Source organism: Struthio camelus, chromosome 9, assembly GCF_040807025.1.
Source record: "Struthio camelus isolate bStrCam1 chromosome 9, bStrCam1.hap1, whole genome shotgun sequence".
NCBI classification, from domain to species: Eukaryota; Metazoa; Chordata; class Aves; order Struthioniformes; family Struthionidae; genus Struthio; species Struthio camelus.
The window spans coordinates 26,779,038-26,803,639 of NC_090950.1; the positions used below are offsets into that span (position 1 = coordinate 26,779,038).

A 24,602-nucleotide genomic window follows, 5' to 3' on the forward strand; every position below is an offset into this window, starting at 1 on the left:
TTTTTCAAAACTGATTTGAAAAAGCATAGGAATAGGCAGGTTAGGGATGGAGCTGTATATCACAACTCCTATTTCAGACCAGTCCTGCATTCCTTATAAACTACTGACTTCAGTGAAAAATGAGACTGCATTATGAATGCACTCAATTCCTACCATCCTTAATTTACAGTATAAACAATAACTGCTCCCATAAGACAGTAAAAACCTTAGCTTTCGTATACCCACATACTGACTGAACAGTATCCTAGAAAAATAATCAGTTAGGATCAGAGACTATATAATCTCAAATTCCAGATTCTATTTTCAGCTACTTTAGCTCAAAGGTTGTCATCCAAGGCTGTGTTCCAGCACTTCTGAAAATTGCTCAGTGCATATCATTACATCTTCTATATTCCTGTTAAACATATTTCCAACACAATTTACAATATCCTATTATTTAAAATGCAGTGCTATACACAATGTAGCACTGTAATCTTACACTCCCTATTAAGCAGCGTGTAACGCACAAGAAATGTGTTTTGCTTTGTACAGGGAACATTTTAAACCACCTGCTTTTGAAACAGCATTGGCAGCTTTAATGAGAATTGTTTTTTTATCATGTCTATACACATTGTAGAGAGAATTCAAAAGAACGGCTTGTCTAATAGTCAGACTACCCTGCAGTTTGGGTTATTAAAAAGGAGATTGTAAAAGCTATATAGGACAGCAGGAGATTTGGTTCATGTCTAGTGTTCCTTTAGCTCTGAACAATCTATCTCAGGAGGCAATAAGGAGATAGATGAAGCTTTTCCACAATTCTCTCTCCCCTTCTTTCTCTGCTAATTCTAACACCTTTGCTGTGAAACTGCATTAAACAGTCTTATATCCTTCATTCTCGAGCTTCAAATTCTCAGCATTTGCTGCAAACACACCAATTAAGCTGCAGAAAATAATTCCCCAAAGTTAATGCATGTGTTTACGTTTAGTTTAATAAACTTGCACAGAATGGCATCCAGACAATTGCCTCTTGGGAGACTGTCGCTTTGCTGCATTTCAGATTTTGAAGGTAGTAAGATATTACTTGAGAAACAGTAAAGACAGTGTGGAGCATAGACTGGTGCGACAGCAGAAGGCACCTGGTACAACTTTGCTGCTTGTAAATCGCGTGAACTTAATCTCAGGAGCTATCCTACTAATTTACCTGGTCTGGAGAAGAAATCAAATTCAACATAGCTGCTCCAAACAAGACCGTCCTTCTTCGTTTCAAGCTGTTGCGTCTATTCAGTGTAGAAAATTACCAAGACACTGCCAACAATTCATTTAGCACTTTTTCCCCAAAAAGTCTCAGACCTGCTCTACTCTAAGAGAATACCTAAAATGCTAAGTTTTGACAATAACATTAAAAATCACAGATATCTTATATTTCAGATTATGAGACTGGGGCTACATTTAACTTATCCTGAACTAACTATATTATTTATGTAAATTTAAAGCAAATCCTACAGCTGGGCTGTAGTTTTAAGCCTGTCCATTGGATGCTGTACCTAGCAGCTGAACATCTCTGTTGCAATTAAATGTTCTACGATGCCATCCATGGATAAAGTTTTTTTCTAAGATAAAGACAGGAAGCTAAAATGATAGGAATATAACTCAATACTATGTTTGGCTATTTTGATTAATTAACTCTTGGGTACTAGCTAGCTTCAGCCAATAGATTTATAGGCTATACGAGGCTGTAAATTTTAAAGCACTTCCAGCATTGAAATCAACAGACTCTCATGGTATTTGTAACTTGAATTTCCACCCCCCCAATAAGCCTTTCTTTTTTAATGGTTTAAGTAAGTTTGTTTTTGAGACTTAAAGAGGTGAGATACTTGAGCCCAACGTTGACTGCCCTGAGGCTATAACATTAAAGACAGAAACTCACAAAAATAAGGAGACTGAGATTACTCAAATCTTTCAGGACTCTCATGCCAAAATGTTATTTCCAGCCCTAGATAGAAAGGCAAGTGGAGATGCCTGCCTGGAGCATGTCTTATTTATTCTGCATCAATGTTGGAAGAAGGTTTCCTTAGCCCTCCAGCTGGTGCTCTGCACAGGCCTTTCCCCCGGTGTCTGGACTTGAAATGACTGATCAGGAACCAGTGGAGAGAGAGAAAGAAAGAGAGAAACAATAAGCAAGAGCAGGAACGATCACACAGGTGGGCAGGAGGATAAACTGAAGAGTAATGATGAGCAATGTGGGGCAAAGTATAAAGCGTCAGCATCAGAATGCTGTGAATCTGAGGAGGAGGAGAAGCGTTTTCAGATTTTATTATAGCCTAGATGTGAGGATCACAATTGTTCCCTGTGGTCACGCAAATGAATTCTACTGTAAAATGTATTTGATAAAGTCTTTCATGGTCTTTAGAACAGTCTATATTATATGGCGTTTTTTTCTATTTCACCCATTATTTTATTATCTTCCTTTCTGAATTTAAATTACCTTATAGCTCAGATTCTCAAATACTTTAGAGAGGCATTTAGTATGCTGAGGAGCTAACAGGCCAAGATAACTTCAAAGCCGCTTTGCATTTCCAATGACATAGGGCATTCCACAACAGGTCAGATCTGCTGCAGACTGCAACAGCCCAACTTCTCTTTGTTACTCTTTCACATAGTTTCAAATTTTAAGGGATATCTTAAACCGTACCACCTGCAATAGCTCCAACAGATTAATACAACTTTCAGTGGGACCCAAAGCTTCTGGCCGTATGCCAGCTTTTGTACACATAAAGGCATTATTATGATAGCTTTGTACCACCGACTGCTTTCTTTTTAGCTGAAGATGTGCTCTGTGACTTGATATTCATGCTTAAAAAGTCCTTTCCCCATCAATTTGGCGAGCAAATGCCACATGCACGAATAGTCATAGAAAGTGATTGTGAGAGTTTTGAACACTGTACAATGCCACTTCATTGCAAAACACAAATACTGTTTTGCAGAACCAACTACATTTACATCCATTTTTACTTGCCACAATCTCTACTTTGAATTAAAACCCTGAAGACAGTTCATGCCTCCAAAAGGAAATCTAAATTCTAAAATATGCTATGATCCCAAAGAGGAATGTGGCCAGAAGAGCAGAAGTCACTAAAGGAAAGACTACAGCACAGGCCAAACACTAGATCAGCATGGCATACCAACTGTAAATGTGATCAGACAAATCCTCAAGCGATACTCCTAGAATTTCCAATCTCTTCTTCCATATGTCAGGTTAGCAAAGGGAAGTTTTCTCTCAAATATGTCATATTTTCTATGAAGCAATAAAGATTTCAAAGCAGATCCTGCTGTTGTGGACTTCCATAGATACCTGATGACTCAAAGAGAATTACATGTGTTTAATGTAAGAAATGAATTATTTGCCTTTTAAAAGTAGCTGTATGAAATGTGTATGTATCGTGTATGAAACAATAAGGATAGACTGTAATCCTGAAATACCTAGGAAAGGTACAGGTCTGGCAAAGTATGGCTAGCTTCTACATGCCACTGTCTCTCAACCTGACAGCAGCCACTGGCCTGTAAGCTTCAGGAAGCTGTTGCAAATCCAAACCTATTGAAATGCACCTTTCCTGAGATTTTCTGAGATTGCTGACAAAGGTGTAAGGTGCTATTATACTTATACTACGAATAAGATAGTATTTTGATGGGGTCACATTCCCACCCAACGTCAGTAGGAGATTACAAGTGTCATGCTGCACAGGTCAGCAAACAGCCCCGGTGGTAAGCATTTCCAAATGCTCCAAGCTGTGTAATTATATCACTCACAGATCACAGGTTCTGATTTCTCAATGCAATTCTCACATTTGCCTCTATGTAATATTATGTTTTGTAAACAAAACCTTACAAACAAATTAGTAAAAGATATAAAAGTATATACATAATGTATATGTAAATATAAATAGACTATCTGACACAGTGAAACACATATTAATGGAAAGCTAAATTGAGTGGATGATATAAGACTCATATTTAAATAGTCATGCAGTTTTCAGCTTCACTATATTTTTGTTCTTCCCCATTAGGGGGTAGATTCACTAATGCTAACTCATTATTAATTAGCATTTTCATGATCAAAAGATCCCTTTAAATAATTTCTGCAACATAGTTTGCCAAAATAGAAAGACTTCTGATCATAATTTTCTATTAAGCTGTCTTTGAATTAGATACAAATTAAATCTATGGCAAGAGGAGGGTCACTTAAGTCTTATTATCTTCCATTTATTCATATCAATGAATCATTTTAAAATAGTTCTACTTCTTAGCTTAAGTAATTGTTTATATTACCAGAAGTTGGCTGCAATTTTTTAAAGTGGACTATAGCTGCCTGACATTTTGCACAGTAAGTAGGTAACAAAATGGTGATTTTACCCATAACAGAAAGAATGGGTAACTCTGTCACTTATGTGTAAAGTTTTAGACAGCTAAGTAATACAGATTTAAATTAAAAATGACAGATGCACTGGCTTGAAATATAATGGGCACTCAAGTGAACCTTTATTCCTTTTAGCAGCTTATGGTTAACTCTTAAATGGACCACATATGATATTCACTTTTGAGGACTGTAACTATTCAGCTACATGATCAGATGGCTATGCTGTTGATGCCAGTAGTGTGCTTTAGGATAGGAAGATTTTTTGACCTACTCTAGAAATTAACTGCACTCTTGTTAATGATAAGTCAAACTGGAAAAAAAAATCCCAAATGTTTCTCATCTGAGATCTTCATTACTAAAATTTGCGTTTTGTATGCAGTAAACTCACAAGAATTTAACTTTCTTCAATGAACACTTTTTGAAGCATTCACAGGCTTCCCACTTAAGCACTATTACAGAGTATACCAGAACTCACATAAAAACCACTGAAACTAGCTGTTCCTTTACTATCTCTAGTAGCACTAAATTTATTAAGCACCAAATTAGTACTAATTAAGTACTAAAATTAGTAATGAAGTTCATTACCTCATATGCATTTGTGGCCAACCCTTGGTTTACGGGGCCTGATCTTGTGAGACATGTAAACTGGACTTTGTTCATTATCTTTGATGTAATAATAGTACTATCAATGATAATACCATCTTTAACACAAGTTCATCAAATAACCCAGGCTTTCATATTAGATTCATAAGAAAGATACCAGTTTTTGATTGTCCTATTTATGAGCACTAGGCATTCAAGATATAAAGCTAAAATACAACTATTACCATTTCTTGCGAGATTACTCTGAAAACACAGCTTCAATGAACTCAGATTCTATCTATGGATGGTTCTTCTATCTGGACACTGCAGAATAACACTTTCAAAGCATTCAAAACCCTTGTTGTAAAGTTACGCCAATACCTAGCTCTTCAGTTTGATGAACTAAAAAAAAATACAACCAATTTCTATGTGGCACAAACAAGAGCAAATGTTTATCTTACTGGATCAGATTCTGTTCTCAATTGCATCAGTGTAATTGAGATCAAATTCCAGCTCATTATAAAAAAAATAGAGGTATAAATTTAATTTCTTAATCATAAGCCTGACACTTTTAACTCAAGTTCAAAAGTGCTCTTGAATGGTGTTACTGGGCATGCAGAACTGAAAAATCTATGCTCCATTTGGAGTGCAAAATTGGCATCGTATGGAGCTACCCCCTTGCGATTCCGTTTCCGGTGATGTAGTGTTTCTATAGCTGTGACTTTACTTGTGTAGAATATAGAATAGAATATAACGCCATTAAATGTCTGCAAAGATTTACTCTTTCCATCTTACTTCATGTCTAGCTTCTATTACCAAGCTCCATGTCCTGTTTTCCTTTTCCACCACTATCTGGGAGAAAGATATTTAATGAAGTTATAGCAACGAGTCTCAGGTCTCCCTGTGATCATGTCCTGGTTATACTCGCCATGATTACAGCGATAGGAAGTGTTTCCCTAACCCATTTCATAACAACAATTACAGGGCCTGAGTCCCCCCCCTCCCCCCCCCCCCCCCGAGAAGTAACATATCTTTGTGACATCTGTCTGAAGAAACAAAAGGTCCATCCCACAATGCCTGTTTTACACTGGCTTGAAGAACTAAAAATATTCACTGTATCTATATAGCAATGTTTCTCTTAAATGAGTTGTTGTTTTCTCCTCATGAATATTTCTGACGCCATTTGCATACAAAATGCTTTTCCACTTTCAGGTTTCTTTTTGGGTTTTTTTGAAAACTGGAGGAGGAGGTCGGGAAGGGAGGAGTTAAAGCTACGTACAAAGAATCATTTTAAGTTCAGATATTGAAGTAGAAAGCTTTAAAGAAGATGGAATTAAACAAAAGCATAAAATACAACATCAATGTATTCTCACTGAATTGCTAGAACCAGTTCAACAAGTGGGCTAATGGCATCTCCAGGCAGGACGTGACGGAGTAGCTTTAGAAAATGTATTTTTAAATTGCCCATTTAGTTCTCTGCTTGGTTAAAAGGATATGAGTCACCTGAAATATAATATTTTTAAAGCGTCCTTGATCATTTTTTATGATTTTACAATCACACGTAGCTAATTCTAAAGCAGTACTTCCTCCCTTAATACCCCGCAAAGACCTAGCCCAGCAGCAATGGAAACAAAGTAATAGACTAATCAAAGGCAGCACTGAAACAGATTGCACAGAAATCGTCAGAGGACAAAACAGGAGAAATCACCAAATGGGGCAAAGGGAATCCCAAACACTTCTTTTAATGGCCTCATCTTTCAATGAGCAATGGGAAAAACACTTTAGACAGATGTATGCAGCACAGATCTTTATATGGCTTGATTGCCGTAACTTCACTTACACTAGACGTGTCCCATGCTTCTATATAGCTGGTGTCCCTTTACACCACTGTTTTTTTTAGTGAAAAGTGGCATGTTAGAGTGCCCATGAAAATGTGAATATGGTAGTAAGTAGCCAGCTAGTCACTTTCTATCTTTGAATAATACGCAGCCTATTATTAGCTGGCAATGAATAATTATGAAAGCAAAGTCAATTGGAAAACACGTGGGGTCTTCAGAGGCAAGTGGAAACATGGAGCTGAGTCACTAAGAAGTCAGCACGATTCTCCCTTGTAATTGTAATAATTTGATAGTCATTCTAGAGAATTTAATGTCATCATTTGTCATTAAAACTACAGGATATGCCGTCAATATGCACTGCTTGATGAAGTGTCCTCATCAGCTCCTGTTTTTCCATCCCTTAACTCCCTTTCTTCCAAACAAACTCTTCTGCAACAGTGAAGTAGCAGGAATCCCTTTCAAAATGCATAAATTCCTCCAGAATGCAGAAGCAGGGCTACAGTAATGGAAATACGCTTTATAGCAGCATTTATTCATCAGTCAGGATTCGTTTTTTATCATTACCTGTTATACTTGCCATGACTGAATATCTGTGACTAATCAGAAATGGCATTGTTTACTGGATCACATTTATTAATGCCCTTCCTTTATTAAAAGAAATCTCCTGCAAAGGTTTCTGCTGAATCCCTGGCAAAGTGTTAACTTCTCATTATATGCTTTCAAAGAGTGCCTGTATCTTTTTCCCCTCTTTTTCACTATTCAATTTTTAAATAGCTTCTTTTTCATGTGATTAAAAACATAATAAATACAACATCAAATAATTCAAAGCTAGCCCAAGGGTCTGTAGTACAGCTCTACATCTCTATTAGTAAGGAATATATATTTGCTTTTAATAAAGGCATGCCAACCCATTAAAAACTGAGACCATATCTAAGCTTCTGCTTTTTTCTCTTTTCCCAAGACCTCATTTGAACAGCATAATGGTGTGTGCTTGCGTATATGTCAGTGGACATTAAATACGCAAAATGATTAAAAAAAAAAAAACTACCACCATTACCATGTTTAAATCCTCCATTCATTGGCACATCAGTTTATCTTCCCATAGCTCTAACATGGTCTTTAAATAACCCTCCTCAGCAGACAGCTCCAATTGCAGCCAAATAATCCGGAGCAAACTCACTTTATTAAGGATGTTTAATTATCTATAGCTAGGATATTATTTTCTTAACTTGCTATATAAAAAGGGTAAGATAACCAAAGCAGTTATCAGGCCCACTCTTCTGTTCACTTCCATACAACTTATTGTCTTAACCAGCCTGCACGGTCTCTCATGGCTTTCTTCGCTACTTCCGTTGATCACAAAGCAGAGGTGTTCAGCCAAATCCTGCTTCCCAGCACACTTAGTATGATTATTGTCAGCCTCATTTTTCTTCCTACCTAGCCTGCATACTATTCATGAGGAATATGCAGAATAAAGAGCATTTCCTCGCATGTAGCTATGTTCCCCTAATTATTTACTGCAAAACTGCTTTTGCAACATCGCTGCAGTATGCTGCTGTAGCCTCAGAAAACTGGTGTCATCTATCAAAAGTAACTAAGAAGTAGCCGTCTTTAACCCTGCGTCACGCATGCACACACATACTCTCACACACACACACACACACACACACAACCCAACCAGTATTTCCAAACATGGCTACTTAGCTTTCGGCTCCCAATCTGCAAATCAAATTTCAAAGATGCAAAAGTGGGCTGCCTGCTACAGCTGTTGAGCCTACGTAAGTCCCAGTGCAGTCAATGGAAATCAGCATCTTGGAAAACCATGGCCCTGAATAATAGCCTGTATTTTTAAATGCTCATTTATATCATACATGTGTCTTTCACCTGCCAGGTACCTGTAGCAAAGTACATGCAATTTTATAAGTATCCTTTGCTTCAATTAAGCCAGCTCAGAGAAAAAAAGTAGGAAAAAAGTTCCCAAATCTTATAGTTTTGCTCCTTCCAATAAATTCATAATCTGTAGGTGCATCAAAAACACTGCTACTGCTATAAAAACCAACCAACCAAACAAACAAAACCCACTAGGTGTTCAGGGACCCTGAAAAAGTTGTTTTCAGCATGGTCACAAATAAATGCTTTCAAATATGAAATCTCTGTGAATTTACCAGTACAGGCTGGTACCACTAAGGCTCTAGATAAATGCAAATATTGTCATAGTGGAAAGCAGTGCTGGAAAAAATATTTGCTAAAATAAAATTTTACACTTACGCTGTTAGAAAAAAACCTGCTTCATGTCGAATTCGCGGAACATCTAAATGTGCTGAAAACATTCACTTTGATATTCATAGCATCTATAAGATTCATTTCCATTTTATACTAGCAGATTTTTTTCATGCCATAGTTGCTAAAGCTGAAACAAATTAGCCTTTCAGAAAACAAAAACAGTGTCAAACTAAAAAGATATTGCTTGAAAAGGTCAGGAAATTTACAGGAGAAAATGGCTTGTCCAATTTGTGCTACCTGCAGCAGCAAGAATGCCACACTTTAATCAAGGTCTGTTTTGTTTTATTTAAACAATTATTTTAATGTAATTGCTCTGGAATCATAGGCATCCTTAAAATGATTTGAGATAATATCCTTTCTCCTGATTCCAAGGTAACTTTCTGGCTTTAATTATAAGTCAATTAATATGAAGTAATTTGCCTGATTAATTTTAATTAAACCTGCTGAAAATTGATTTTCCTTCAGCATGTAAAGATGAGGCTCTAGTGCAATCATCAGAAAAAGAGGAAAGGCGGAAAAAAAACTACTTAACACCCAAGCAAGAAGATGTCTGAAGAAAAAAAATTCCCTCCATCAGGCATGGCAGCCTAGCAAGAGACACTACTGTACGGATGCATTAGAAACGCAACTCGGTGCACACCACACTTCTGGGCACGGGCAGAAAGCAAACTGTAACCTCTGCTTTTCCAGAAGGGAGCAGGAGAGGAAAAGTTCGCTTAGGCTGCATTAGGGCAGGCAGCGCCTGCAACTGGGGTAGGGAGGGAGCCGGCGGCTGCACGGCACGGAGCCTCCTTCGTGACAGATGCAACGCGCCTCTGTGTGCGTGTGCGTGTGCGTGTGTGTGTGTGTGTGTGTGTGTGTGTGTGTGTGTGTGTGTGCGCGCGCTGCGTGGTGGCGTGTGCATGTATGTGCAAATCTCCCTGCAAATCTCTCCCCCCGCAGCAGCAGCACGGCCGGCACCGGCGCGGTCCTTGCCTCCCTCCAGCTCCCCCGAGGCAGCGCTCGGGCTTGCAAGCCGCATCCACACGGACCCCGCCGCCAGGCAGCACCCCGGCCCCGCTCCCTCGGCAAGTTGCACGGCTACATCCACCTCTACATACATAGATACACACACACACACACATACACGCACACAGAGGGGCTCAGCCCCGCGCCCCGGCCCCCGCCCGCCCCGGGGCTCGGGCCAGCCCCAGCCTGGCCACCCCGGCGGGGCTCGGGCTCGGGCTCGGGCTCGGGCTCAGCCCCGGCCCGGCCGTGCCGGCCCCGCACGCCGAAGCCCCCGGCGCCGAGAGCAGCAAAGTATTTACCAGTTTACGGCCGCTCTGTGCAATCACAGCTGAAACCGTAATTCACCGGATTCGCCTCCTCTGGCTCTTCCTAGGCAGATGTTAAGCTCAAGGTTTTTCAGTCGTGCCCCGGACACTTCCGAATTGTATCGATCTTTATATTTTTTCCCTTAGATTGGGGCGAGGGAGGGGAGGGGTGGAAATGCCCATCCGGAATTCAGCACCATCCGCGCCGAGCCACCTCCATTTAAATCCGACCATCAGGCAAGAAAAGAGAAATCACCCAACGCTACTTCTCCCCGTCCGCGATCAGATAATCCTCCTAGTCCAAGCGCTCGCTCCCGGGCCGAGGCTGCCCTCCAGCCGGATGCATCCCCCTCGCCCGGCGCGCCCGGCTGCGCGCTGGCGGAGCGGCGCCGGCTGCCCCGCGCAGGGGTGCGTGTGTGTGAGCGTGTGTCTGCCGGGGTGGGGAGGGGGGGGGGGAATCTTTTCTGGATCCTGGATGCTCGCTCAAAACGCCGAGAACCCTGCTTTTCCCCTATTACACGTTTCCACTCCAAATTGCTGCTGGATGAAAAATGGTACAAAGATACCCCCAGCGGCGGCGCGGCGAACAGCGCGGGCCGCGGCAGCACCCCCCCCCCCCGCCCGCCCGCCCGCCCGCCCGCCGCGGCCCCGCTCCGCGCCGCTCCGCGCAGCCCGGACCCGGCGAGGCAGAGCCGCCCCTCCGCGCCCGCCCTGCCCCTGCACCCGCACCGCCGGCAGATACGGGGTATCCAGCGCAGCCAGCGCAGAAAGGCTGGGCGCGCGTCTGTGCGCACGTCTGTGCGGGCACACACGCCTGCGAGCGGGAGCGCGGCTGGCTACATCACAGGCGTGTGAAATAGTTCAGTGTTTCACGCGAGTGTGATGTAGAAAGCAACAACGTTCTTACTTATTCAGGCTGTCTGAACATAAAGAGACATGTGACCGGGTTCCCCCCCCCCACCCCCCGCCTTGGAATTTTATTTATTTATTTACTTACTGCCTACTTTCTGTTTTTAACTGAGAAAAAATGTTCTCCAGTGCTGGCCTTCATGTGTTCTAGGATCTCAGTAGAGAAGGGAAGGTGACAACCCAGAATACGAGGGGACGGAAAGGAAGGCCCCATCAGAAGGCAAAGGAAAATAGTCCTTTGAATCCTGGACTATTCATTTTTAAGAACAACCACAATCACACAGTAAAAGATTATAAGCATCCTGAATTAAGCTGCTTGTGGACGGCTCGTTAACATCTCCTGTTGTTTTAGGAGAGACTTTCTTTCACATTTCTGTTAAAAATCTATATTTTGTTGTGTTAACGTCTACCTTGTTTTCAAACATTGACACTAACCAAGCACAGCGCACCCACTCAAGTTTCCAAGCATACAGCCTCAGGCGAGGTCTGAAGGTGCCCAGTAACTTGACAAACTTTTACACTTCTCACCTCAGTGCACATCCTACTGGTATCAGGGCCAGTTCCAGATCCTCCAAGCTATTTAGGTCTCCCTTTGAGGATCTCTATCTAAATGTCCATGGCATGAATGACAGCACGTAGCAGCAGTTAATTCTGTGACCTTTCTGTGTAGTGGAATAATTCTATTCTGGGCATATTTTTTACCTGGTAAGTATCAATAATTACAATATTCCAGGATTAATTTTCAAAGTCCAATGTCCTTCAATACCCTGAAATTTAACTCTTTCACTGCTGCTGAAAGCATAAGGCTCTCAGGAATTAGGTGGGGCGGGAGGGAAGCAGAGCATAGTTTTTGCTGACTGAGCAATCCTGTGCATGTTGTTATGTTCTTCTCAAGGGAACACTAGGAAAAAGATTTCAAGCCCAGAAGGACAATTTGCATACATAGGTCATCTATGAGTATCAACACCTGCCTCCAGCCAAGGAACAACCTACAGCCTAAAACCTACCACCAAAGAGGGCAATAGCTGGTGAGTTATTCGGCCACTCTTCATCTAAATAAGAGTCTTATCTTTGGGTTGCTTTTTCTGGCACTGAAATATAAGAAATAATGTTGACATGAAATAAATATATCCTTCTTTTCATTTAATGAACCATTCGAATCCAGCTGTGAAAAGTTTTCCTCTCGCTCCTTGAAGGAGGACATATGTAGTTTCCCTAGCTTCCCCAAACCATAACATACATAAACATCGCATTAGTATGTTTCCCACCTGGACACGATCCTGTGCAGTGACCCTGCTTGAGCAGGGGGGTTGGCCTAGAGGATCTCCAGAGGTCACTTCCAACCTCGGCCATTCTGTGTTTCTGTGTCCCAAGAAAAGAATAGTCAGACACCAAAGTAAAGCTGCTATTTCAATGAACACCCAGAATACCAGGGTGCACTTTGAAACTTGCCTGTAATTAGCCACTGTAAGTGAGGATAGAAAGAATCATTTAAGCATAATATTGTCCCATGCTAACTACATCAAAAATATTTACATTTTATCCCTCTACAACAGCTTGGGGGAGGGGGAAGGGGCTGATAATTTCCATTTTATTTACAACCATCTTTACTACAAATTTACTGCTTTGGCCACCATGCCTGACCCTAACCCATTTTAATTTGTGCAAAAATCACAGAATTACCTGTTCCAGTGCTCAGCCACCCTCACAGTAAGGAATTTTTTCCTCACGTTCAGACGGAACTTTGCTGTATTTCAGTTTGTGCCCGTTGCCTCTTGTTCTGTCAGTGGGCACCATTGAGAAGAACCTGGCCTCATCCTCTTGACACCCTCCCTTCAGATATTTGTATACATTGCTAAGATCCCCCTCTCAGTCTTCTCTTCTCCAGGCTAAACAGGCCCAGCTCTCTCAGCGTTTCCTCATATGACAGATGCTCCAGGCCCTTCATCATCTTCATGGCCCTCCACTGGACTCTCTCCAGTAGTGCCATGTCTCTCTTGTACTAGAGAGCCCAAAACTGGATGCAGTACTCCAGATGTGGCCTTACCAGGGCTGAGTAGATGGCAAGGTGTTCTTTGATCACATTAAGATTTTTTGTCTTTCCCTTTCACAGCAGTGGTACGTGATATCAGTTTATATATAGCACTACTTTCCCCTCTGCCCAGTCTCCAGTGGGATCTCTTTCCTTAAATTTTCCATCGTCTTTCGCTCTACTCCCTTCCTCTGCGTGTAAACGCTTCTCCCTGCACCTTCCCTCCTCGGACCTCACTCGCACACCAGCTCTCCTCACATTCAAAATCTTTCTGGGGGAAGAGGAACACTAGCTCTTCCCTCTCTCCATAACTGGAGCCAAGAGCTGTGCCAGTCTCGGGAGGGAGACATGGCGTTGGGAGCAAGAGCACAGCACACAGCAAATCTCAGACGCTGGCATGTGATAGTACTAGCTGTGTCTGAACATAAACGTATGTGCTTAAGCCTGATACTACTGTACTATTAGTATAATATCTGACACTCACTTATAGTCGACATCCAGTATGTCCTTGCTTTAAAGACCTAAGTGGCCTATTCATGCCTTTATTTATGTTTTTATATATATGTATGTATGTACGTGTAAGAGTGGACTCATTTGAAAGAGAAGGGGAGGAAGAGCTTGCAGTCAATCAAATGAACTAAATTTGTTTTAATATGTTGCATGCTAATGAGCTAAAATTTTGTTAAAATTTAAGAAATGCAAAGCTAGTTAAAAGGATGGCATTATTTAGTTCAGCTGGGTCTTGACTGAAATACATTATTTTTGTTTATTAAAACAATGGAAGGAGAGAGATCTAGATTTCTATGGACTGAGAATACATAGAAATTTCAAAGTCCAGTGTCCTTCAATACTCTGAAATTTAACTCTTTCTTCCATTCTCTGCTCCATTCTCTCAGGTTTAAGAAGACCATTAAGCACTTCATACAACCTTCATCTAACCACCTAACCTCTAAAATAAGAGCAAAATGTACATTGAAAAGCCAGAAAGAAAAAAGAAACTATGAACTAGCAAACCAAGCTAAAATACTCATCTGGAATATATAAAGTATATATCTGAAGCATTACTGGTAAAGAATTTGTTTTTCATCTGACACAGGTTTAATGAGATATTGAAAGATGTAACTTAAGTTACTAATTACTTTTCCTTTTAAACATAAACTTGTTCAGACTGTATTTTTCAAGAAAAAAATTAACCTTCCTAATAGGTAGAATAGGTGGGATTAGATATACACGAGTCTAAATATTCATTAATTTGCTTGTCTCAAGATAGCTCATTAAATTGTTTCTTGCAAATAACTTCATTAAATATTTTTTTTGATTTCATCAAACTTGTTTAAGATTACTCACCTCTGTCGATTTATATTCTCTAGGTTGCCCATGACTGCCAGATTTTTAATGAAATTATAATGCCCGTCTATAACATGCTTTAGTTGGTCACAACTGCTTAGCTATTGCCATTAATCTGGTTCAACCTTACCAAGGCAAGAGAGCTATTTAACAATGCAGTCCTTTCTCATAATTTAGCCATTAAAGATTCATGAAGACGGAAGGGCCTGACAGTCCTTCGGTCACTTCAAGCATTCACTATTACTTGCTTATGTTTTAATTTCTTTAATATTGTTCTTTAATAATAAAGCAGCCAAATTTAGCAATCATGACGCTTTGCTTGTATGGCAAAGAACTCTTGTCACTCAGGAAGGGCCACACTTTCACATGTAGTGAAAAGATTACAGTCAAGAAAGTAAGATGCACATTGTCTAGGAGTAACAACTTTAACTGCATTCACCTTCTTCCAAAAAAAAAAATCCCTAAATATGTGCCTATGTCCCTGACTTCCTTACTGCTTCTTCCATTGCAATTCATGAATTCAAAGGTCAGGGTCAGCCGTTCTTTTCCTGCTAGCTTGTGATGAGAATCATACATTTTGTCATCTGGTAGGATTTGTATTCTGACATCATAATGTCCTCTGTGACATTAGCTTTTTATCATTAACACCTTGTACTGGAATATTTAATCGACTATGTTGTATCTCTGCACTGTAGATTTATTTTGCATTTTCATTTAATTAACAGCTATGATCAATGGTCTGATAGACGGCAAAGCATTCTGTGAAGTTGAATCCTACTGGAATGAAAGCTTTGCTAGAAGGTTTCAGATGCCCATTCAGCCTAAACTTTTCTCTGGCGATTTTCTGTAGAGTACTGAGTTTCTGAAACATGACTCTTGAGGACACAAGAACAGGAAATAAATAAATAGGATACAAATCAAATGCAAAATCTGTTCCTACAGACTCACCTCTCTCAAAATGTTGCCCTATCTTGACCAGATCCTCAGATGAGCGCAGGGCTTTCCACCCATGGTTATTCTGGGAGTCAGAATTTCAGTTTCTTCTGGGTGCTGTTGAAGGACTAATATTGACAAAGAAAGCCATTGCCAATGTTCTTCCTGGAACTTAATCAGTAGATTACAACACACTGCATGTTTCTACTGCACTTGCCAGGGAATTCTGCATTAATTATAAAATCCATTTCCTTGTTTATAGGACTGCAAATACTTTTAGTCTAGAAGAGTTTTATGACTCTGTCCCTTTCCAAAATTTCAGTTACTCTTTGAAGACAGAATCTATTAATACCTTGTTTTGCAGTGACCAAATACAGGAAAGTATGGGGCTAGAAGCTAGTTTTTGATTACAAAAATCATTTATGAAAACAATTTTCTGGCTACACTATGTGAAAGTCAATCTATTTCCAGTTTTTTAATTAAATTACTTTAAGCCTTTAGTTGAAAAGGGTACATACTATATACCGCTTCTTTGAATTTTAAAGCGTACTGGGACATTTCCTGAAGAAGTCTATGCTATTATTATATGCAGTTTTTAGTCTCTTTGACTCAGTAACTAAACGACAGAGAACGAGGGACCATCTTCATCTCTGGCATGGAAGTTAGAAGAGCTGTATCCGAGAATTTTGATTGTTTCCTAATTCTTTCCTCAACAGAAAAATAAAAAGATAGGTTGGATTGTTAGCATTTGAAAGTAAAAATAGTAAATTGTTTTCTGCATGCATTTTACTTCTTCACCAGCCAGCTTCCAGAAGCCAAAAAAGCTTCAAGTTTTGTGAATTAAGACTTGTTGAAATTTTGACGCTCTCTCAGCACTGATAAAACATTTTATATCCTTATTTAAATGAGTCAGTAATAAGATGATTGTGAAATATATCATTATTTTACTTCAAGTTTCTCGTGCTTGATTGGAGTCTGCCTCCAGTTACAATTGCACTGCTAACTCAGTGGCCGATATAATCAGCCTGGCTGTCATTATGGCTACTGGCCAAAAGAGCCAAACATTGTGATATATTTCTTTAAAAAAATTTTAAATGCACCAAATAACCTGATCCCATTAATTAAAACTCATGGTGTCCCAGTTAATTCCTGACAACCAAAAAATATGTGCAAAAAATGCAAATTGAAAACACTCTTAAAAAGCAGTGAACCACTTTCCACCTGTTTTATGTGAGCTGCATTCAAAAGAGGCTGGGGCCGTCTTTTTTGGGTATTTGGGTGCTGGATTAGGAGTCAGGGGCAAACTCTCATTCTGGCATTGCCTGTGACTTGTGGCAGACCTTGAGTAAACTGTTTTGTCTTTCCTTCCTTTCCTCTCCCTCTCTCTCTCCCATCTATTTTTTCTATCAGGGCAGAGACCATCTTCCCGTATAGAAGAGGAGGAAGGAGGAAGGGGAGTCTCAGGCTGGGGAGGAAGCACATCACAGAGCATCGCTCCGCGGAGGGGCCGGGCTCTGGCACTGTCCGGCCACGGCCGCCTCTGCCAGCCCCAGCTGTTTGGCACCAGCAGGAGCCGTCGTCTGCAGGTGCAGCGCCGGGGCCGCGTTGCTACGGGGCATTGATAGACCTCTGAAAGAGCCAGGCTCTGAAGAGGGTTGTGTAGGACAAATGGTTTTGTAGATGAGCCGATACAATGAGTTTATGAAGTTCTCCTCTCATCCACATTAGAAAATAGTGAATTAACAAAAAGCATTCTATAAAAGAAATCTTCCTGCATTTTGCAGACGCTAAGCAGCCTCAGAAATGATGGGAAATCCAGGAGATAGTATCATAGTGAAAATATCATCATACAAACAGTAATACATTTGCCTGCTTATCTTCATATGTTTTAAAGCTCATGATTTCTGGAAATCTGATTCACTGTGCAATGACAAATCACACTCTCTCAAACAGACGGGAACAGGCAAGAACATACAGATAAAGCAGATAGTAAAAAAATTGCCAAAAACTTCCAAAGCAGAGAGACCTAAAGAGGCCCTAAACTAAGGAACCTGAAGGGCCGTTATTTTTTAACGGGTGATACGAGGGCACTAATCTTTTTGAAAATACAATCACTTTTAAGAAAGTAGACTGGGGGCAGCTTGTGGTTTCTGCAAATCTCACTATAGTATCAGAAAGTGCTCTAAATAATGGCTTGCTTATCATTATTGTATAATCTAGTCATTTTCATTATTTACTATCAGACCATCATATATTTCAAAAGTTTTCATTTTAGCTATATAATGGGTGCATCTCTGGCTGCACACACAGACACATGATAGCACAGGGTGTACAGCACCCAGCTGGCTAGTCCCTCTAGAAACCAGAAAGGGCACCACTTTCTCTGTGTGAAATATCTTTGGATACTGGTGTCTGCCACAACAGGCAAACTACAACCTCAGGAGGCCTTAGCTGCCATCCTTTTAGGCAGACTGACTACTGTGAAAACTAGTCTATCCACACCAAAAGCAAGGCATAAAGTTGTGAGAAAAGGGAATTCACCTAAACATTCCATTTCTTTGTTCTGCAAAAGGAAGATTTTTTCTGCAAAACTTAATCCTGCACTGAGCATTAATGGCATACAGGAAAAGAAAGAAAAGGGAGCAAGAAAAAGGAAGAAAAGGCAAAATAACTATGGTATCCCAGAATCCTATTATTTAATGGATGCCATAACCCAGGAAAACGTCTTAGCCTCATATACGATAGTCTTGTTACAATATGCACGCTGCATAGACTTTCAAATCTTAATTATTCTTTATACAAAATCTCCTAGAACATTTCAAAGAGAAATCTGTACAAATATTTTGTAATAACATACCTGATGCTAAACTGAAACCCACACCCAGAAAGACATGACTCTGAATTTTAATTTTCAACTTTTTAGAAATTTTTGCTTGGAAAATACCTTTTTTTTCCTGCATCTGGCATTTGCAGAACTTACTTAATGAACAATATGCCTGGCCTTCAAAATAAGCACAACATTGCTTAATGTGTGGCAAACTTCAGCATTCCCTTGCTGGAGAAACTGAGTACAGTGGTTCTCTACAAATAGTGTCTCCAGGAAGATTAAAGAATTCATTAGTTTTCTATTTCTCACACCTTTCACCTTCTTCATTTGGACACCAATATTTCCTATTACTTTTAATAGTGATACCATAACATTTTTGCTGGCAAATGTTATTATTCTAGGATTTCTCCTATAATGAGAGAAAGTTAAAACCATTTGTGTCTGTATATGAGCCAGCAGAGGGTGCAGTTAGTGTAGCTGCATTTTCTACCTGGTTGAGCTGGGCACTGCTGCTTCTTTAGTTTGTTTCTAGAGGAGGTAAAATGTAATAAGGCATCTATTGTTATATTGGGGCTGCAGTTCAATACTTAATAATATATACAAATTGCACTGTGTCTATTTTCCTCAGCTCCCTGTTTTCTTTATTCTAAAATGTTCTCGGTATTTAAAATCATGCTGAGTTTGTGTTGCACACGTGTAGTTCATAGACTTTGCAAGAAAAGGTTGCAAGGTCACATATCTTATGATTGCAGACAGAAGAGACATGTCTGTAAGCTATTTTCACAATCACAGAAGTTAGAAAGGTTATCTATCAATGGAAAGGTGCATTTCTATTCTGTCTGTAGGTCTTTAATCAGGCCTTAGTCAAGCAAATGACCAAAAATAATAAATCAAAATAAAACCAAAAATTATTCTTATCCCCTAATTCCTTTGGGAATATTAACTTTTCAAAATGATGCAAATTAAAGAAGGGCTTTGGTATTAAAGCACACATTTGTTTGCAACATAGATGTTACAGTAGCCCTAATAAAAGGATGAGTTATCTCAAGGGAATATTTTGCTTCCTTCCACAACCACCCGCAGGTTAAGCAAGCCTGGGTGATAGGAACACGTGATGAGCACTGCTGCTGCAAAATCAGCTCCACAACACTTGACAACCATTTGTTTTGTAAATATTTTGCTGTACGGTTGGCATAGACGTAAATAGGATTATATCTGCAGTAAGCATCTGCAGTATCTGCAGTAAGCATCTGAATATACCTGCTATGGTCCAGTGTTGTGCATATGTGTTAAGTAATTTTACTTAACTCGTAGGGCCTACTCTACCCAACTGCCTGCATGCCTCTCTGTAGGCCAATAGAAAACATAGGTACTTAGGTGGAATTTAGGCTTGGAATTTAGCTCAGCCCAGCTGTTCTGAGCAGCCTAAAACTCAGGTTAGATTGAATGAGGGCCTATAGATAAAGGAAAATGCCAAGCTGTGCTTCACAATACTGAACCACAGAGGTGAACAATTATCAAAGAATGAGCACAATATAATAATCACAAGATATACAGTATGAAAAGTTTACACAGGATGGAGCTAAACTTGGGGTCTAAAAGAAAGGAAATACTTTTCTTTTTGAGGAAGTATTTGTTAATCTAAAGACTAAAACAATGCTGCTTGTCTCCTAAGGACTAAAACAAACCTGCTGTATAAATGACATCCTCTTTCTACACTCACTATCTTAGGTTTAGTTGAGGGTTCCATCAAAGAATAGCCAAGATAAAACCCCTTGCGTAGCATACATATCTGACAAGATGACACCTTAGAGTAATTTGGTAAAGTATGCTGGTAAATTTTAAAAGTGACTAATCTTTGCCTAATAGTAATAAAATCAGCATTGCCCACTCCTTTCATACAAAGCTATCCACAATGGAAACAACTAACTATCTCAAATCTCAGTACCAGTCCCTACAGCCATCTAGTTCATCAAAGTATGAAACAAGCTGAGGAGAGCTTGTTCAGTGATGCTCTGAGGAAAATGACTGTCTGGCATCAGCACTGAAATTAGGATGTGGCTGACTGATGATTTAGGATTGTTTTTTGAAAATACTGGGCAAATTGAGTAATTTGAACCAATTATGGAACATAACGTGCAATACAACATTCTTCTACCCTGCACTGTCCCTTCTGGGAAATCTGGAGTGGCGGTGAGTACATTTATCAAGAAAATAATGACCCAAACAGACTCCTTGAAGCCTAAGATTTTTTTTATGAGAGGAATCTGGGGAACTAATTAGGAGGAAATAGCTCCTCAATGTCCTGAGTGAACTCCCACTGAGAAAATAAACAATTTACTGACTCACGCAAGTGCAGACATCCAGACATAGTCTTCTTTATGACATGAGTTTTTACAAATATAGAACTTAGAAGGACATGCAGAAGCTTGATAATAAAAAAGCCTGGTATATATTCAAGGATTTACACTTGTCGTGATTATGCCAATTCACATCTTTGAAACTGGAAAATTAATTAAGCTGTACCTAAGAGATGTACATCCTTGCATTTTATTCAAAAATTAAGGTAAAAAGATAAGGTTTTCTACCTATTTTTATAGCCTTTAAGCAATCTCCTTTTTTTTTTTAACATTCCATTCATTCTTTGCAGCAGGAGGAGCAGGATTTTTGTGTGTTTGCATTTGCCAACTGTCAGACAACAAATGTTCTAGAAGTAGCTTTGAAAACACTTGGTTTTGCCAATATCCCATCTTTTGGACATTTCTGTCCAGAATAGAAGGCCAAGTGCTTTGATCAATGAAGGAATAAAGTCATGAGAGTAGAAAACAGAAAGAGTGCACATATTGAAAAGGTATAGACACCTAGGAGTAGATTATCACAGGGATGTATGACAAGAAGAAATGGGAGCACGTTAGTATTTAGACTGAACATCAGCAGCAATGTCCTGTCAGTGTGCTGTGTGGAATTATCCTAAGGGAAAAAACTAAACCTCATTGCTTAGAAACACTGCTTTTTAACCTTTCAAGTTAGCAACTCCATACCTATACTAAACATTTTCATGAGCCCTTTCATTTTATGTTAAACATAAGAAGAAAGTATATAATTGGTAACAGAGATAAGCCTATATAACTTGGTTTTGTGTTGTGAGAGGTTGAAAAGGAACACTCGATCCAGATGGAAAAAGCGAGCACGACGTTTCAGATGATAGATTTTTTCAGTCACTTTGGATTGTATTGAAATATCAACATCCTATAAACATCCTGATTACGTTTATGACTCATCTTATGGCTATAAATGATCAGCTGAGAAACACTTTGAACATTTCAAAGGAGACTAAAGAAAATGCCGTTGAAGAAAACACTGTCACTGTGGCAGGACTAAAGTTAAATCACCTACAGTTTTCCTTGCTGAATGTCTTCAGTTAGAGTCCTATTCTCTTGGGATTCTAAGGAAATTTCTTATGACCAATGGAGAGAGAAAATAAAAAGGTTTTGAGAGAACAATAATATAGGCTGAACACACAGGTCCCAGATTAAGCAACAGATACCTGCACTCGCATACAGCATCCTTTCTTATAAGTTCAGTTCCCTCATGCTTTTGATGTGCTTGCTTTAAAAGGGCTTGTCAAGAGAAATCATCTTCCCAGTAAAAGAGGCAATTCCTAAATATAATTTCATAATAAGCATTTCTCAAAGAAATGTATTCAATTCTACCTTCTCAACCCCTTTCCACTGCACATCCATACTCTTCCTTTCTTTTTCTGCGGTGGATGTCCCAACATATCCTATCTAGCTGATATCTCTACTGTTCAGGCTGCCAGAAGACGAGGGCAGGATCTACTTTATGCTTGTGTCTTACACTTTCTGGAGCTTCTACAAGAAACATCCAAACAGTTTCTTACTGAAAACCTCTGTCACTTCATCAATTGATCTCCTCAGTTTTATATAACTCTGGTGAAAATCTGATACGGATGCCTTCTTTATGGGATCTTCTCAGGCCCCTGTGGTCTACGAAATTATGATTCACAATTTAAAGCCCATATTACATCTCCTGCATCTGGTGGTTCATGAATTAGGTTTAAAAAACACTGTGTAACTCAAATGCATATAAATATGGATGTGCTCATTAGCAATGCTCCTTCTGTAACTAGTATTAGAGCATTGTAGGGAATAAAATACTTAATGCTATGCACTTGGGATGGACAGATTCTCGGCTGTGTTGTTGGAACTTTCTGAAGACAAAGCACTCGTTTGATAGGTACAGTGGTCATCCCACTAAATGTAAATTGTAAACACAAGAAGAAAATCTGATGCTCAGAAATCCTAAAACTGTTCTGCTGGTAGACTACCTGATCAAGATTTTGCCCTCAGTTTTTCTCACTGTTTACCTTAGAGCTGCAACTAGCGTGCAAAAAAGCAATTAGTGGTGGCTACCTCTTCCTTACTTGTGGTTTGGCCCTGTTTCCAGAAGCTGAAGAAACTGAAAAAGCTTGTGATAATTAGAAACAATGATTAAACCTGATCGTGGGTAATATAATTGTCACATTTGTATGGATGGTATCAATATGTGAGTCAGTAGAATACTGGACACAGGAAGAGATAAAAAAAAAATTCCCATGAATGTGCTTTAGGTTATGTTATCTGGCATAAAAGGCAATATCATGAACTGAAAAGGATTTTATCTGCTACTGGTCAACACAATGTATTACTGCAATTAAACTAGCTTGGGCATAACGTTCAGGATGTAATACCTTGATGGATTAAAATAATGACTCAAAATGGGGCAATCAATGCTAAGATCATTTTTCTAATGTCTTCTGTGAGTTCGGGGACTCTGAAAAAATTGTAGGTGAATATTATTTGGGAAGAGAACACAAGATGTTGTTCATCACATCAATGTGAGCATAAATTGCATCTGATTTATAAAAGAATTTTGCTAGAAGGAATATTTAGAGAATTCATTCGGACTACATATCATCCAAGAGAAGATTTGTATGCTTTTAAGTTTAGATCATTATACACCGGCAAAACATGATTGTATACAACTTCCAATTTCACCCTCCTTTTTGGACAGTTCTCAGAAAAAGACATCCAAAACAGCAATTGTTTATCTTTGATTTAAGCATAATTTGATGCGTACTTAATATATATACAAAATATTTCAAAAGAGAGCAAAATGAATATTTGACAGTTTTCTAAATAATAGCAGTGCATATTAATATTTTGACATCTGCAGGCATAATTTCAGGGATGGCTCTCATGCTAGATGACTTGAAAAAGTCTTAGTGATAATATCTTGTATAAAGATTATTCATTTGTTCAGTGGTTTAGCTACAGATTTTTCATGCATTATTTCACGTAGTGCTTGCAGGATCATGTTAGTCAGATACTCTGTTACTTATTTATCCATTTAACACCATTACCATCCTTGAAATGACAAGAAAATGCTGATTTGCACAGTTTTCCTACAGAACAGATTGTAATCATTATAACAGTCTATGGACACTCTCTGTAAAATATAATTGACTTAACTATGCCCTGAAGAGTAATGGTTAAGTAATAATATACATATATAATGTCACTGTTATATTGATTCATACAGATGTGCTATTACCTAGACTGTACGTGAAAGAAAAAAAATGACAAAATAATAAAAGAAAAAAATCATATATTTTATTCAATCAAGAAAAAAATTGAAATGAGAGTTAAATATCATTTATACATTATTCTCAGTCTCACATCTGTGTTTTGAAACATCACTGAAGACTGCAAGCATTTGATAAATAAAAGAACCAACACACTTCTAGAATATTATACAAACTTCTTGCTAATCACAACAGGCTTGATTTGACTGGATCAGGGGAAAGATTTCTCCAAAGAAAGCGTTCTAAATGCAACCCCTTTCCCCCCAAAGCCTGCCAGCTTATTACTAGTACTTTAGGAAACTGTGGACCATTAGCAGTGAACGGCAGGTTCAAGATTTACATGAAATTCATTGCTATTGAATAAGGATTCAAACTTGTCCTAGCCTATGCGGGGAATTTTTACAGCTGCATAGCTCTACCAGTTGCAAAAAAAGGTAGGTCACTTTTTGTATCAGCAACACACCCCTATCCTACAAGTTGATACACACTGGCATTGTTATA

General features: G+C 39.3%; 1 protein-coding gene across 10 annotated transcripts in view; it reads right to left on the reverse strand.

Moving 5' to 3' along the window:
- The window catches only part of NLGN1 (neuroligin 1), a 397,001-nt gene that overhangs the window by 314,469 nt on the left and 57,930 nt on the right, over positions 1-24,602 (reverse strand). For 2 of the 10 annotated variants that reach the window (XM_068954459.1, XM_068954458.1), the window contains exon 1: positions 10,404-10,940. The exons of 3 other annotated variants lie outside the window; for them this stretch is intronic. The gene's annotated coding sequence lies outside the window, so the exon portion shown is untranslated. Of the gene's footprint in view, positions 1-10,403; positions 10,941-12,586; positions 12,681-15,645; positions 15,759-24,602 lie in introns of those variants that run through there. 5 more of the 10 variants (XM_068954461.1, XM_068954455.1, XM_068954456.1 and 2 more) reach the window with 4 other exon arrangements.